The sequence below is a fragment of the Pseudophryne corroboree genome, chromosome 6, assembly GCF_028390025.1.
Source record: "Pseudophryne corroboree isolate aPseCor3 chromosome 6, aPseCor3.hap2, whole genome shotgun sequence".
Taxonomy (NCBI): Eukaryota; Metazoa; Chordata; class Amphibia; order Anura; family Myobatrachidae; genus Pseudophryne; species Pseudophryne corroboree.
Window position 1 is genome coordinate 740,738,517 of NC_086449.1, and position 18,294 is coordinate 740,756,810.

The following is an 18,294-nucleotide window of genomic DNA, read 5'->3' on the forward strand; positions in this document are numbered from 1 at the left end:
CACCGAAGAGCTGATTTTTTTGGTATTTTCACCAGGCATGTCAATGGCCCTATTCCTCCCACGGACAACAGGTGTCTCCCCGGGTGCCTGACTTAAACAAACCACCTCACCATCAGAATCCTCCTGGTCAATTTCCTCCCCAGCTCCAGCAACACCCATATCCTCCTCATCCTGGTGTACTTCAACACTGACATCTTCAATCTGACTATCAGGAACTGGACTGCGGGTGCTCCTTCCAGCACTTGCAGGGGGCGTGCAAATGGTGGAAGGCGCATGCTCTTCACGTCCAGTGTTGGGAAGGTCAGGCATCGCAAACGACACAATTGGACTCTCCTTGTGGATTTGTGATTTCGAAAAACGCACAGTTCTTTGCTGTGCTTTTGCCAGCTTGAGTCTTTTCATTTTTCTAGCGAGAGGCTGAGTGCTTCCATCCTCATGTGAAGCTGAACCACTAGCCATGAACATAGGCCAGGGCCTCAGCCGTTCCTTGCCACTCCGTGTGGTAAATGGCATATTGGCAAGTTTACGCTTCTCCTCCGACAATTTTATTTTAGATTTTTGAGTCCTTTTTTTACTGATATTTGGTGTTTTGGATTTTACATGCTCTGTACTATGACATTGGGCATCGGCCTTGGCAGACGACTTTGATGGCATTTCATCGTCTCGGCCATGACTAGTGGCAGCAGCTTCAGCACGAGGTGGAAGTCGATCTTGATCTTTCCCTATTTTTGGAACCTCAACATTTTTGTTCTCCATATTTTAATAGGCACAACTAAAAGGCACCTCAGGTAAACAATGGAGATGGATGGATACTAATATACTTATGGATGGACGAGTGACTGCCGACACAGAGGTAGCTACAGCCGTGGACTACCGTACTGCGTCTGCTGCTAATATATACTGGATGATAATGATATAAAAAATATATATATATCACTACTGCAGCCTGACAGGTATATATTATATAATGACGGACCTGCTGGACACTGTCAGCACTGCAGACTCCTAAAGTAAGCTACTAGTATCAAGAAGATAGAAAAAAAAAACACAACAGGTAGGTGGTATACAATTATGGATGGACGAGCGACTGCCGACACAGAGGTAGCTACAGCCGTGGACTACCGTACTGCGTCTGCTGCTAATATAGACTGGATGATAATGATATAAAAAATATATATATATATCACTACTGCAGCCGGACAGGTATATATTATATAATGACGGACCTGCTGGACACTGTCAGCACTGCAGACTCCTAAAGTAAGCTACTAGTATCAAGAAGATAGAAAAAAAAAACACCACAGGTAGGTGGTATACAATTATGGATGGACGAGCGACTGCCGACACAGAGGTAGCTACAGCCGTGGACTACCGTACTGCATCTGCTGCTAATATAGACTGGATGATAATGATATAAAAAATATATATATATCACTACTGCAGCCGGACAGGTATATATTATATAATGACGGACCTGCTGGACACTGTCAGCACTGCAGACTCCTAAAGTAAGCTACTAGTATCAAGAAGATAGAAAAAAAAAACACCACAGGTAGGTGGTATACAATTATGGATGGACGAGCGACTGCCGACACAGAGGTAGCTACAGCCGTGGACTACCATACTGCGTCTGCTGCTAATATAGACTGGATGATAATGATATAAAAAATATATATATATCACTACTGCAGCCGGACAGGTATATATTATATAATGACGGACCTGCTGGACACTGTCAGCACTGCAGACTCCTAAAGTAAGCTACTAGTATCAAGAAGATAGAAAAAAAAACACCACAGGTAGGTGGTATACAATTATGGATGGACGAGCGACTGCCGACACAGAGGTAGCTACAGCCGTGGACTACCGTACTGCGTCTGCTGCTAATATAGACTGGATGACAATGATATAAAAAATATATATATATCACTACTGCAGCCGGACAGGTATATATTATATAATGACGGACCTGCTGGACACTGTCAGCACTGCAGACTCCTAAAGTAAGCTACTAGTATCAAGAAGATAGAAAAAAAAAACACAACAGGTAGGTGGTATACAATTATGGATGGACGAGCGACTGCCGTCACAGAGGTAGCTACAGCCGTGGACTACCGTACTGCGTCTGCTGCTAATATAGACTGGATGATAATGATATAAAAAATATATATATATATCACTACTGCAGCCGGACAGGTATATATTATATAATGACGGACCTGCTGGACACTGTCAGCACTGCAGACTCCTAAAGTAAGCTGCTAGTATCAAGAAGATAGAAAAAAAAAACACAACAGGTAGGTGGTATACAATTATGGATGGACGAGCGACTGCCGACACAGAGGTAGCTACAGCCGTGGACTACCGTACTGCGTCTGCTGCTAATATAGACTGGATGATAATGATATAAAAAATATATATATATCACTACTGCAGCCGGACAGGTATATATTATATAATGACGGACCTGCTGGACACTGTCAGCACTGCAGACTCCTAAAGTTAACTACTAGTATGAAGAAGATAGAAAAAAAAAAACCACCACAGGTAGGTATACAATTATGGACGAGCGACTGCCGACACAGAGGTAGCTACAGCCGTGGACTACCGTACTGCGTCTGCTGCTAGTATAGACTGGATGATAATGATATAAAAAATATATATATATCACTACTGCAGCCGGACAGGTATATATTATATAATGACGGACCTGCTGGACACTGTCAGCAGAATGCGTTTATAGAATAAAAACACCACACGACGAGTGTTTAACTTTTTCAGGCAGACAATCACAATATACTGGTGGTCACTGGTCACTGGTCAGTCACACTGGCAGTGGCACTCTGGCAGCAAAAGTGTGCACTGTTAAATATATGTACTCCTGCTATAACTGCTCCCCAGTCTCCCCCACAATTAAGCTGTGTGAGCAGTGAGCACTCAGCACAGTCAGATATACATCGATGATGCAGCACACTGAGGCTGAGCAGAGATATGGTATACTGTGTCACTGTGTATCGTTTTTTTTCAGGCAGAGAACGGATTATATTAAATAATAATAAAACTGCACTGGTGGTCACTGGTCAGTCACTAGTAAACTCTGCACTCTCTGAGTACTCCTAAGCTCCAGTAAATCAAGTGTCTCACTCTCACTATCTATTTCTATTCTAAACGGAGAGGACGCCAGCCACGTCCTCTCCCTATCAATCTCAATGCACGTGTGAAAATGGCGGCGACGCGCGGCTCCTTATATAGAATCCGAGTCTCGCGATAGAATACGAGCCTCGCGAGAATCCGACAGCGGGATGATGACGTTCGGGCGCGCTCGGGTTAGCCGAGCAAGGCGGGAAGATCCGAGTCTGCCTCGGACCCGTGTAAAAAGCGTGAAGTTCGGGGGGGTTCGGTTTCCGAGAAACCGAACCCGCTCATCACTACTTAGGATCTTACCTTACTTTATCTTACCTTTGAATCGTTGTTGCCAATTTCAGCTGCAGTTGATCTGGAGATGCTTGCAACACATTGCTTGGTAAGAGTCCAGTTTCTGGGGGAGATGTATCAAGCCTTGGAGAAAAATAAAGTGGAAAGAGATAAAGTACCAATCAATCAATCTGTATTTTTTTGTAAGATGGCCTGTAAAATGGCAGTTAGAGGCTGATTGTGATTGATTGCTACTTTATCTCTCCCCAAGGTTTGATACATCTCCCCCTATGGGTTCAAGTGTGGATCATAGCTCTAGGCACGGACTAGTCCCCAAGTTTGCCGCCCAGAGTGTGATCATTCAAGTTTCCACTCTGCTCAAATGTCTGTAACTGGGCAATTCCACCAGTAACTGAATCACCTTTTACAGTGATAAACTCTATTAAACAGTGGCGGAACTACTGGCGGTGCTGCTGGTACACTACACCGGGGTCCATGACAATGAAAGGTTCCACAGCCACGGACATTGGCAGTACTAACATTGATTGACTCAATAGAGTACTCAGTACACCAGCCAGGCACTGCGGGCCCGGAGGAGGTTGTCCGGCTGGCAGAGAAGAGGAAGGCCCCTGCCTTTAGGTGACAGCTTCTGCAGGACCAGCCCCCTTCATTCCCTCTATGCTAATACAGTGCCACTCTCCTTCCTCTCTAACCTGCTGCCCTATAGTCTAAAGGTGCTCATACACTAGACGACCTGTAATGATGATTTCTCGTTAACAATTTCCCTTGAACTCCCCAGGCAGCTCCCCGGCAGTCCTGAGCAAACGATATAGTCCATTACACATGATATATCTTTAAGATATACCTTAAGATCTGGGAGTGGCTACATCCAGGAGTATGCTGTTGTTGACGATAGCTTCAGATCTTCCCTGCAGCAGGGAAGATCAGAAGCTCCGACCAATGACCAGCGGGACCGCGCATCGTGATAGTCCAAAAGAACTTCACTGATACCTTGGTGATCAGTGACTGCGCGTTGTGTGGAGCAGGAGCTGTGAGTGCTGACAAAGAATGCAGATGGGCTCTGGCACCAATGGCTTGCCCTGCCCCCACCCCCTCATCTTCCCCCAACACAGCTGTCTATCAGGATGCGGAACAACGAAGATGGGTACAAACAGAAGGGATCCCCACTCAGGGATCCACCATGCCCCAACCAGTGTGTATGTGTGTATGTATGTATGTGTGTGTATATTTATCACCATGCCCCAAGGCCCTAGTATGTGTATCACCATGCCCCAATCCCCCTCCCTCAGGCACCAGTGTGAGTGTCACCATGCTCCTCTTGGAATGGCCAAGTCATAGTCCTGATCTTAAACCAATCAAAATGTGGAAGGACCCGAAGCGAGCAGTTCATAGGAGGAAACCCACCAACATAAGAGTTGATGCTATTTTGTATGGAGGATTGGGGTAATATTCCTCCAAGCCGATGTTCAGGACTAATCAACAATTACTGGAAACGTTTACATGCAGTTATTGCTGCACAAGGGGTCATACCAGATACTGAAAGCAAAGGTTCACATCATTTTGCCACTCACAGATATGTGATATTGGATAATTTTCCTTAATTAAAAATGAGCACATCTAATTTTTTTGTCTCATTTGTTTGACTTGGCTCTCTGTTAGGACTTGTGTGAAAATCTGAGGTAGTTTTAGGCCAAACTTCAGCAGAAATATAGAAAATTCTGAAGGGTTCACAAACTTTCAAGCAACTGCTATCAGTCATGCATAATGTGTATAATGGGCTACCTGGGGCAATGTGTAAAAAGGGCTACCTGGTGCAATGTGTATAAGAGGTTACCTGGTGCGATGTATATAAGGGGCTACCTAGTGCAATGTGTATAATGTGCTACCTGGTGCAATGTGTATAAGTGGCTACCTGGTGCAATGTGTATAAGTGGCTACCTGGTGCAATGTGTATAAGGGGTTACCTGGTGCAATGTGTATAATGGGCTACCTGGTGCAATGCTATAAGAGGCTACCTGGTGCAATGTGTATAATGGGCTGCCTGCTGCATTGTGTATAATGGGCTACATCAGTGATGGGCAAACTGATACAGGTCAGGGGCCACACTGTACATCCCTCTAGCCTTCAAAGTGGCTGCACACTACTGGGGCATAATTATCACAATCCATTGTTTTAATGCGTATGTGATCAATATTAATCGCTGTTATGCACACCAGTGCCAGCAGGAATGTACTGGTGTCTGAACGGTGAGGGATGCAAAACAAATGAACTCACAGACAGACTGGGGAATATGACATTACATACACAGAAGGTGATAGGGTAACAAAATAAACACAAAGTGAACAGAGAAGCCCAAAGGCTAAGAAACTGGGTGTCTCCCTAGTATTAGGAATGCTCAGATGGAAAGAAGCAAGATGTAGTGATTTAATACGTAGAGAACCCGAAATGCTGTTGCTAAGGGCAACAGCAAAACCCTAAAGGGTTACCAACGGGTGTGGCAGTAAACTCCTTGGTCAGAGATGGAATAATAGACACAAGGAGAGTCTCCACAATCCTAGTCCTCACTTGCAGTGCACTGGTTCAGCTTACTGCCACTAAACTGACACCTGAACACCTTGCACAGTGAGAAAGGATTTTGGCAGGCAAGTCTGAGAATACAGCCGCAAACTTGCTAGGTTCCCAGAGTAGCAAAAGAACCCCAGCAGGTTAAACGACTGACTCCAGTCTTACTGCTAGGTCTGGATTGGCAGAGTGTAATACCAAATCCCAAGGCCTATTTGCAGTAAGCAACAAACAAATACAAAGTTTACACAGTACTAGCTAGCTTTCAGGATCTGACTAACCAACAAAGATTCAGCAGCATCTGCCTAACCTGAAAAGAGGGTTTATATAGAAGGTGCTGTCCACGCCCCACTCAGACCTCACAGACTGTGAGCACAAAAACCAGCACCGGATCCCCTGCCGTGCACAGAGCTTGTAACCACTGCACAGCAAAAGACCTGAACCGGAGTATCAGCTACGCTCAGGTTACTCCGCTAGCACTTGTCTCCCGGTTGCCATGACGACGTGGCAGCACAGAGCAGGAGACCCTAACAATCGCGTACATTCACAAAGTCAGGATGAACATTTTCACTGGAATTTAATAATTTTCTCTTGTCAGCAGATGGGCTCCGATATGAGGTAACGCTATCACACTCCTTCCCGGTTGGGGTCCCCGACATGCATCGCGCATCCCGGAAGATTGGTCAGCTTGACAGCTTTGCAGCCCCCATAGAAACATCCAAACTTGTACCATTGCAGAACTAGAATACCTGAGCTGCTGCAAAGGCTAAAAGAAACATTACTTATTTTAGATATTTAAATGACAGCGGCACATCCCCGTCTCACTGACAGACATACACATCACTGCCACACTGACAGCAGTACCTCACTGCCTCACTGACAGCAGCACATCCCTGCCTCACTGACAGACATACACATCCCTGCCTCCCTGACAGCAGCACATCACTGCCTCACTCACTAACAGCAGCACATCATTGCCTCACTGACAGCAGCACATCATTGCCTCACTGATAGCACATCACTGCCTCACTGACAGACATACACATCCCTGCCTCACTGACAGCAGAACATCACTGCCTCACTGACAGCAGCATATCACTGCCTTACTGACAGACATACACATCCCGCTTCACTGACAGACATACACATCACTGCCTCACTGACAGCAGTGCCTCACTGACAGCAGCACATCCCTGCCTCACTAACAGCAGCACATCCCCGCCTCACTGATAGCATCACCTCACTGCCTCACTGACAGCAGCACATCCCTGCTTCGCTGAGAGCAGCACATCAGTGCCTCACTGATAGACATACACATCCGTGCCTCACTGACAGCAGCACATCCCTGCCTCACTGACAAACATACACATCCCTGCCTCACTGACAGCAGCACATCACTGCCTCACTGACAGACATACACATCACTGCCTCACTGACAGCAGCACCTCACTGCCTCACTGACAGCAGCACATCACTGCCTCACTGACAGCAGCACTGCCTCACTGACAGCAGCACATCACTGCGTCACTGACAGACAAATACCTTTCTGACAAAAAATTTTTTAATAAATTTCAAAATTACTACATAACTCAAGGACCTGATATCAATCCTCACCAAAGACGACTGGCACAATGATGATCTCTTCAAAGAAATTGAATAGCATTGCGGCTATGGCCTTGCTTATAGCAGCGCAAACGCTGATATACTAAAATGTGTGTGTGTGTGTGTGTGTGTGTGTGTGTGTGTGTGTGTGTGTGTGTGTGTGTGTGTGTATATATACAATAATGAAACATTATATACACTACATTTCAAAAATAAATTATTCAGATTTATGGGCTAAATATGACAAAATAGGTAAGGCCTTTCTCTAAATGAAAAGTCCCCCAGGATTGTGCAATAGGGGAAATAAACTACAAACAGAAAAATTAGGATTGCACGCGAAACTTGGACTCGCAAAAGTAACATACATTTATTAAAAAAAATCAAACATGTAATACATATTATATTTAGTTATAATAATTTGGTAGCTTGAACTGATCAATGGGCCTAATTCTGAGTTGATCGCAGCAGCAATTTTGATAGCAATTGGGCAAAACCATTTGAACTGCAGGTGTGGCAGATATAACATGTGCAGAGAGAGTTAGATTTGGGAGGGTTATTTTATTTCTGTGCAGGGTAAATACTGGCTGCTTTATTTTTACACTGCAATTTAGATTTCAGTTTGAATACATCCCACTAAAATCTATCTCTCTCTGCACATGTTATATCTGTCCCCCCTGCAGTGCACATGGTTTTGCCCAACTGCTAAAAAAATTCCTGCTGCGATCAACTTGGAATTACCCCCAATGTTTCACAGCATTTCATCAATAATACTTTAGTATAATGTACATACTAAAATCTGTTACTCATTTTAATAGGTTATTTTCGCAACGTTTGTGCTACTACATATATTATATAGTACATATTTATTGGCTATTTTGCTTACATTTACATTTTTGCTGTTCTTTTTGTCTTACCACTGCTAAGGGCAAATTCACTCTTGTCACTATAATGATGAACTTTATATATTTTTACAATTTGTTATATTTATTTTTTATTTATGATTATCTTACTTTTTTCTGTGTTTATTCAAAAAGTGGACCGACTACAATTTTCTGGGCCCTCACTTAATATTTAAAGGACAGAACCTCTTCCAAACCAGATTCAGTCCTTGTGCAGAACTAGTTATACTGTACCACAGTGAAGAAGAAAAAACTAATGGTAAACAACTTTTATTAATATTGCACAGGCAGCAAATTGTCTAGAACCCTAACACAGACATGTTATTATATTTTTATTTATTTATTTATTTATTTATTTATGTATTTATTTTATTCTAGCAACTTCAGAAATCTGTCCTTTAAATTGTGAGCAATTAAAGGCTAGTATATGAAATTACCCATAAATTGATTACCCATTAATCAACTGATTGGCTATTAATTAACTGTATCATTTAAATCTGATTTTTGTTGTTACCTTTTTAATTACATTCAATTAAAAAATACTTGTACAAAACACAAACTGTCTTGACATTTAAACAACTAATACAAATGTTTTCTAAGTCATACTTAATAAATAAAAAAGTACATCAGTCTTTTTATTACATTTATTGCTCACTATTGTTTTCCAAAGTCATTATCTTTAAAATAAATTACATATATATATATATATATATATATATATATATATATATATATACACACACACATACACACACACTGAGCTGTTGGATACAAACAGCCACCACAGTTCCATTCACACTATAACTTCTAATAAGATTATAAATGTAACATAATACAGACAGGAAAACTTGCAGGAGGATGCACGCTTATTACATCTTGCTGCATTATTTTGTTTTATTAAACAATCAGTTTAAGGGAATCCAGTTAGGTGCAGCTATTAAGAGGATACAGGTTCCAGATCTGCTGCATGTTCATATATTAGCTAATTCTGCACGCTATCTACTCATTCATAAGTTAAATTTAGAAACATGCCATCTGCCCATTAAAAAATACAGCAATACGTCTAGCTATTTTTAGTCCTAAGAATAGTTTTTATTTTATTTAGGCTAAAAGATTGCTAATTATATTACACAAGGGCTGTCAACATAAAGACATATGAACTGTACAACTGTCCCATACAAGTGTTTACACATGCTGCAAAATCTTGTCGACATCATGCAATCTTAATGAAAACTGTTACACTGACTGTATCAATTCAATATACTGTAATGAAACCTACCAGGCTAGAAGCATAGTGGCTTCATGTGCTGTATTCTGGTATGCTCTATGTGGGTGCTGTGTCAGGATCCTGGATGAGATTTTGTTGCAGGCAATGAATATTTAGTGGGTGGGGTTATACACTATGCAGTTAAATGCAGCATTTACATCCAGTAACCCTATACAAAAATTAAGCTATAGTATATATTATTTATTCTCTTGTATTTCTGTTTTATCGTTAGGGTGAAGATTGGCAGACATTTTTTTCAGTATCTATTTCTGTGGTGCCCTGAAAGTTGGCGCAGAATAAGTTCTGTGAAGGAATGAATCACATAGCTACTGTGGGACGGTGTGAGTAGTGAGTAGGCGGTATAATTTAAGGAGTAAACATATTGGTACATTTATTACCGTATATCGCTACATGTCAACTATAAAAAAAAAAAAAAATACTCTATCTGGTTTACTACCCAGGGTCGAGCTGAGGCTCTGAACATAGATATATATAGTGTATATGTGTATATATATATATATATATATATATAATTTATAGTGAGTCATGGATATGTTTAAATATGTTAAAATATTTTGATATATCGATTATATATAGAAGCAAAATTAGTGAATTGTGTATTTTAGTATTGATGAAATTTTATATCTAGGACTCATGAAGATTGTGTGATTTTGATTTTGTGAAATACATTTTATATGCAATACATATGTGAATATTGTATAGTGTACACTTGATAGATTTGAGGGAACATTATTATTTTTCAGGTTCTCATGGAACTGTGGGGGTGATTCAGATCTGATCATAGATGTGCTAAATTTCGCACATCTACGATCATTTACTCTGACACGTGTGGGGACACCCAGCACAGGGCTAGTCCGCCCCGCATGTCAGGCCCTACCCCCTCACACAGGTGCAAAACCATTGCACGGTGGCAATGCTTTTGCACCTGGTGAGTAGCTCTCTGCCAGTGCAGCTCCTGCGCGCTTGCAGGCCGCTACTCGCCGTGTCCCGGGTTGCAGCGGCTGTGTGTGACATCACGCAGCCTCCGCGGCCCACCCCCCCAATGGTCCAGACACGCCTGTGTTACCCGGACCGCGCCCAGCCAACGGCGTTCTAACGCCATTGGCACACCCCCTCCCGCCCCGCCTCTGCCTGTCAATCAGGCAGAGGCGATCGCAGCCCTGAGATGCTTTTAGCATGTCACTGGGCTACTGCAGCGATCCAGTCTGAATTAAGCCCTGTGTCTGTTCCAATTTACCAACATCTGGCCCTTTACAGTTTTTTCCAGTGTCTACTAATATAAATTCATATTTGGCATTTACAATGGCCATTAAAAGTATACTAAAGAAGCCCTTATGATTACAGAAAAACATACACTTTTAGCGGGTGCCATAATATGGACAAGTCCCCTGTGTAAGGCTCTGCCACAATTTAAGGAATTCAGTTGTTCTTCAAAATCCTGGATGAGAAAATGTATATCAATAGTTGCATTCATTTTCTAATATTTACAGATATATATATTTATTACACAGCCAACACTGTTTATCGAGGAGGTGATATTGCTACTACTGAGATGGGAATCGGCTGACACACCATCTCCCATCCTGTGTATTACCACACAGTGATCCTCAACAACCTACTTTGACATTCAGGAGGGGAAGGAAAAGTCCACATGAGGGAGGGGATCAATAAGAAGTAATGACTCAAAACTTTGAGTCTGCAAACAAGCGTATGGGAACCACCATCAGCAGAAATCTGAGGAGGATGGACCCTGATAATAGGGCAGAAGCTGGGAAGATAATAAACAGGGTCCTACATGAAGGAAACAGGGAACTGATGAGACACACCGGCCTCATAGACCACATACCAATGCCCACATGGGAAGGATTTCAGCGCATCTGCCTAGAGATGAGCGGGTTCGGTTTCTCTGAATCCGAACCCGCACGAACTTCATGTTTTTTTTCACGGGTCCGAGCGACTCGGATCTTCCCGCCTTGCTCGGTTAACCCGAGAGCGCCCGAACGTCATCATGACGCTGTCGGATTCTCGCGAGGCTCGGATTCTATCGCGAGACTCGGATTCTATATAAGGAGCCGCGCGTCGCCGCCATTTTCACACGTGCATTGAGATTGATAGGGAGAGGACGTGGCTGGCGTCCTCTCCGTTTAGAATAGATTAGAGAGACATTTGATTTACTAATTTTGGGGAGCATTAGGAGTACTCAGTACAGTGCAGAGTTTTGCTGATAGTGACCACCAGTTTTATTTATAATCCGTTCTCTGCCTGAAAAAAGCGATACACAGCACACAGTGACTCAGTCACATACCATATCTGTGTGCACTGCTCAGGCTCAGGCCAGTGTGCTGCATCATCTATTATCTATATATAATATTATATATATCTGATTATCTGTCTGACTGCTCAGCTCACACAGCTTATAATTGTGGGGGAGACTGGGGAGCACTACTGCAGTGCCAGTTATAGGTTATAGCAGGAGCCAGGAGTACATAATATATTATATAGTGAGTGACCACCAGACACACAGTGCAGTTTATTTAATATATCCGTTCTCTGCCTGAAAAAAGCGATACACACAGTGACTCAGTCAGTCACATACCATATCTGTGTGCACTGCTCAGGCTCAGGCCAGTGTGCTGCATCATCTATATATATTATATATCTGTCTGACTGCTCAGCTCACACAGCTTATAATTGTGGGGGAGACTGGGGAGCACTACTGCAGTGCCAGTTATAGGTTATAGCAGGAGCCAGGAGTACATAATATTATATTAAAACAGTGCACACTTTTGCTGCAGGAGTGCCACTGCCAGTGTGACTAGTGACCAGTGACCTGACCACCAGTATATATAATATTAGTAGTATACTATCTCTTTATCAACCAGTCTATATTAGCAGCAGACACAGTACAGTGCGGTAGTTCACGGCTGTGGCTACCTCTGTGTCGGCACTCGGCAGCCCGTCCATAATTGTATATACCACCTAACCGTGGTTTTTTTTTCTTTCTTTATACATACATACTAGTTACGAGTATACTATCTCTTTATCAACCAGTCTATATTAGCAGCAGACACAGTACAGTGCGGTAGTTCACGGCTGTGGCTACCTCTGTGTCGGCACTCGGCAGCCCGTCCATAATTGTATATACCACCTAACCGTGGTTTTTTTTTCTTTCTTTATACATACATACTAGTTACGAGTATACTATCTCTTTATCAACCAGTCTATATATTAGCAGCAGACACAGTACAGTGCGGTAGTTCACGGCTGTGGCTACCTCTGTGTCGGCACTCGGCAGCCCGTCCATAATTGTATATACCACCTAACCGTGGTTTTTTATTCTTTCTTTATACATACATACTAGTTACGAGTATACTATCTCTTTATCAACCAGTCTATATATTAGCAGCAGACACAGTACAGTGCGGTAGTTCACGGCTGTGGCTACCTCTGTGTCGGCACTCGGCAGCCCGTCCATAATTGTATATACCACCTAACCGTGGTTTTTTTTTCTTTCTTTATACATACATACTAGTTACGAGTATACTATCTCTTTATCAACCAGTCTATATATTAGCAGCAGACACAGTACAGTGCGGTAGTTCACGGCTGTGGCTACCTCTGTGTCGGCACTCGGCAGCCCGTCCATAATTGTATATACCACCTAACCGTGGTTTTTTTTTCTTTCTTTATACATACATACTAGTTACGAGTATACTATCTCTTTATCAACCAGTCTATATATTAGCAGCAGACACAGTACAGTGCGGTAGTTCACGGCTGTGGCTACCTCTGTGTCGGCACTCGGCAGCCCGTCCATAATTGTATATACCACCTAACCGTGGTTTTTTTTTCTTTCTTTATACATACATACTAGTTACGAGTATACTATCTCTTTATCAACCAGTCTATATATTAGCAGCAGACACAGTACAGTGCGGTAGTTCACGGCTGTGGCTACCTCTGTGTCGGCACTCGGCAGCCCGTCCATAATTGTATATACCACCTAACCGTGGTTTTTTTTTCTTTCTTTATACATACATACTAGTTACGAGTATACTATCTCTTTATCAACCAGTCTATATATTAGCAGCAGACACAGTACAGTGCGGTAGTTCACGGCTGTGGCTACCTCTGTGTCGGCACTCGGCAGCCCGTCCATAATTGTATACTAGTATCCAATCCATCCATCTCCACTGTTTACCTGAGGTGCCTTTTAGTTGTGCCTATTAAAATATGGAGAACAAAAATGTTGAGGTTCCAAAATTAGGGAAAGATCAAGATCCACTTCCACCTCGTGCTGAAGCTGCTGCCACTAGTCATGGCCGAGACGATGAAATGCCAGCAACGTCGTCTGCCAAGGCCGATGCCCAATGGCATAGTACAGAGCATGTCAAAACCAAAACACCAAATATCAGTAAAAAAAGGACTCCAAAACCTAAAATAAAATTGTCGGAGGAGAAGCGTAAACTTGCCAATATGCCATTTACCACACGGAGTGGCAAGGAACGGCTGAGGCCCTGGCCTATGTTCATGGCTAGTGGTTCAGCTTCACATGAGGATGGAAGCACTCAGCCTCTCGCTAGAAAACTGAAAAGACTCAAGCTGGCAAAAGCACCGCAAAGAACTGTGCGTTCTTTGAAATCCCAAATCCACAAGGAGAGTCCAATTGTGTCGGTTGCGATGCCTGACCTTCCCAACACTGGACGTGAAGAGCATGCGCCTTCCACCATTTGCACGCCCCCTGCAAGTGCTGGAAGGAGCACCCGCAGTCCAGTTCCTGATAGTCAGATTGAAGATGTCAGTGTTGAAGTACACCAGGATGAGGAGGATATGGGTGTTGCTGGCGCTGGGGAGGAAATTGACCAGGAGGATTCTGATGGTGAGGTGGTTTGTTTAAGTCAGGCACCCGGGGAGACACCTGTTGTCCGTGGGAGGAATATGGCCGTTGACATGCCAGGTGAAAATACCAAAAAAATCAGCTCTTCGGTGTGGAGGTATTTCACCAGAAATGCGGACAACAGGTGTCAAGCCGTGTGTTCCCTTTGTCAAGCTGTAATAAGTAGGGGTAAGGACGTTAACCACCTCGGAACATCCTCCCTTATACGTCACCTGCAGCGCATTCATAATAAGTCAGTGACAAGTTCAAAAACTTTGGGTGACAGCGGAAGCAGTCCACTGACCAGTAAATCCCTTCCTCTTGTAACCAAGCTCACGCAAACCACCCCACCAACTCCCTCAGTGTCAATTTCCTCCTTCCCCAGGAATGCCAATAGTCCTGCAGGCCATGTCACTGGCAATTCTGACGAGTCCTCTCCTGCCTGGGATTCCTCCGATGCATCCTTGCGTGTAACGCCTACTGCTGCTGGCGCTGCTGTTGTTGCCGCTGGGAGTCGATGGTCATCCCAGAGGGGAAGTCGTAAGCCCACTTGTACTACTTCCAGTAAGCAATTGACTGTTCAACAGTCCTTTGTGAGGAAGATGAAATATCACAGCAGTCATCCTACTGCAAAGCGGATAACTGAGTCCTTGACAACTATGTTGGTGTTAGACGTGCGTCCGGTATCCGCCGTTAGTTCACAGGGAACTAGACAATTTATTGAGGCAGTGTGCCCCCGTTACCAAATACCATCTAGGTTCCACTTCTCTAGGCAGGCGATACCGAGAATGTACACGGACGTCAGAAAAAGACTCACCAGTGTCCTAAAAAATGCAGTTGTACCCAATGTCCACTTAACCACGGACATGTGGACAAGTGGAGCAGGGCAGGGTCAGGACTATATGACTGTGACAGCCCACTGGGTAGATGTATGGACTCCCGCCGCAAGAACAGCAGCGGCGGCACCAGTAGCAGCATCTCGCAAACGCCAACTCTTTCCTAGGCAGGCTACGCTTTGTATCACCGCTTTCCAGAATACGCACACAGCTGAAAACCTCTTACGGCAACTGAGGAAGATCATCGCGGAATGGCTTACCCCAATTGGACTCTCCTGTGGATTTGTGGCATCGGACAACGCCAGCAATATTGTGTGTGCATTAAATATGGGCAAATTCCAGCACGTCCCATGTTTTGCACATACCTTGAATTTGGTGGTGCAGAATTTTTTAAAAAACGACAGGGGCGTGCAAGAGATGCTGTCGGTGGCCAGAAAAATTGCGGGACACTTTCGGCGTACAGGCACCACGTACAGAAGACTGGAGCACCACCAAAAACTACTGAACCTGCCCTGCCATCATCTGAAGCAAGAAGTGGTAACGAGGTGGAATTCAACCCTCTATATGCTTCAGAGGTTGGAGGAGCAGCAAAAGGCCATTCAAGCCTATACAATTGAGCACGATATAGTAGGTGGAATGCACCTGTCTCAAGTGCAGTGGAGAATGATTTCAACGTTGTGCAAGGTTCTGATGCCCTTTGAACTTGCCACACGTGAAGTCAGTTCAGACACTGCCAGCCTGAGTCAGGTCATTCCCCTCATCAGGCTTTTGCAGAAGAAGCTGGAGGCATTGAAGAAGGAGCTAAAAGGGAGCGATTCCGCTAGGCATGTGGGACTTGTGGATGCAGCCCTTAATTCGCTTAACAAGGATTCACGGGTGGTCAATCTGTTGAAATCAGAGCACTACATTTTGGCCACCGTGCTCGATCCTAGATTTAAAGCCTACCTTGGATCTCTCTTTCCGGCAGACACAGGTCTGCTGGGGTTGAAAGACCTGCTGGTGACAAAATTGTCAAGTCAAGCGGAACGCGACCTGTCAACATCTCCTCCTTCACATTCTCCCGCAACTGGGGGTGCGAGGAAAAGGCTCAGAATTCCGAGCCCACCCGCTGGCGGTGATGCAGGGCAGTCTGGAGCGACTGCTGATGCTGACATCTGGTCCGGACTGAAGGACCTGACAACGATTACGGACATGTCGTCTACTGTCACTGCATATGATTCTCTCAACATTGATAGAATGGTGGAGGATTATATGAGTGACCGCATCCAAGTAGGCACGTCACACAGTCCGTACTTATACTGGCAGGAAAAAGAGGCAATTTGGAGGCCCTTGCACAAACTGGCTTTATTCTACCTAAGTTGCCCTCCCACAAGTGTGTACTCCGAAAGAGTGTTTAGTGCCGCCGCTCACCTTGTCAGCAATCGGCGTACGAGGTTACATCCAGAAAATGTGGAGAAGATGATGTTCATTAAAATGAATTATAATCAATTCCTCCGCGGAGACATTGACCAGCAGCAATTGCCTCCACAAAGTACACAGGGAGCTGAGATGGTGGATTCCAGTGGGGACGAATTGATAATCTGTGAGCAGGGGGATGTACACGGTGATATATCGGAGGGTGAAGATGAGGTGGACATCTTGCCTCTGTAGAGCCAGTTTGTGCAAGGAGAGATTAATTGCTTCTTTTTTGGGGGGGGTCCAAACCAACCCGTCATATCAGTCACAGTCGTGTGGCAGACCCTGTCACTGAAATGATGGGTTGGTTAAAGTGTGCATGTCCTGTTTTGTTTATACAACATAAGGGTGGGTGGGAGGGCCCAAGGACAATTCCATCTTGCACCTCTTTTTTCTTTTCTTTTTCTTTGCATCATGTGCTGATTGGGGAGGGTTTTTTGGAAGGGACATCCTGCGTGACACTGCAGTGCCACTCCTAGATGGGCCCGGTGTTTGTGTCGGCCACTAGGGTCGCTAATCTTACTCACACAGTCAGCTACCTCATTGCGCCTCTTTTTTTCTTTGCGTCATGTGCTGTTTGGGGAGGGTTTTTTGGAAGGGACATCCTGCGTGACACTGCAGTGCCACTCCTAGATGGGCCCGGTGTTTGTGTCGGCCACTAGGGTCGCTAATCTTACTCACACAGCTACCTCATTGCGCCTCTTTTTTTCTTTGCGTCATGTGCTGTTTGGGGAGGGTTTTTTGGAAGGGACATCCTGCGTGACACTGCAGTGCCACTCCTAGATGGGCCCGGTGTTTGTGTCGGCCACTAGGGTCGCTAATCTTACTCACACAGCTACCTCATTGCGCCTCTTTTTTTCTTTGCGTCATGTGCTGTTTGGGGAGGGTTTTTTGGAAGGGACATCCTGCGTGACACTGCAGTGCCACTCCTAGATGGGCCCGGTGTTTGTGTCGGCCACTAGGGTCGCTAATCTTACTCACACAGCTACCTCATTGCGCCTCTTTTTTTCTTTGCGTCATGTGCTGTTTGGGGAGGGTTTTTTGGAAGGGACATCCTGCGTGACACTGCAGTGCCACTCCTAGATGGGCCCGGTGTTTGTGTCGGCCACTAGGGTCGCTTATCTTACTCACACAGCGACCTCGGTGCAAATTTTAGGACTAAAAATAATATTGTGAGGTGTGAGGTATTCAGAATAGACTGAAAATGAGTGTAAATTATGGTTTTTGAGGTTAATAATACTTTGGGATCAAAATGACCCCCAAATTCTATGATTTAAGCTGTTTTTTAGTGTTTTTTGAAAAAAACACCCGAATCCAAAACACACCCGAATCCGACAAAAA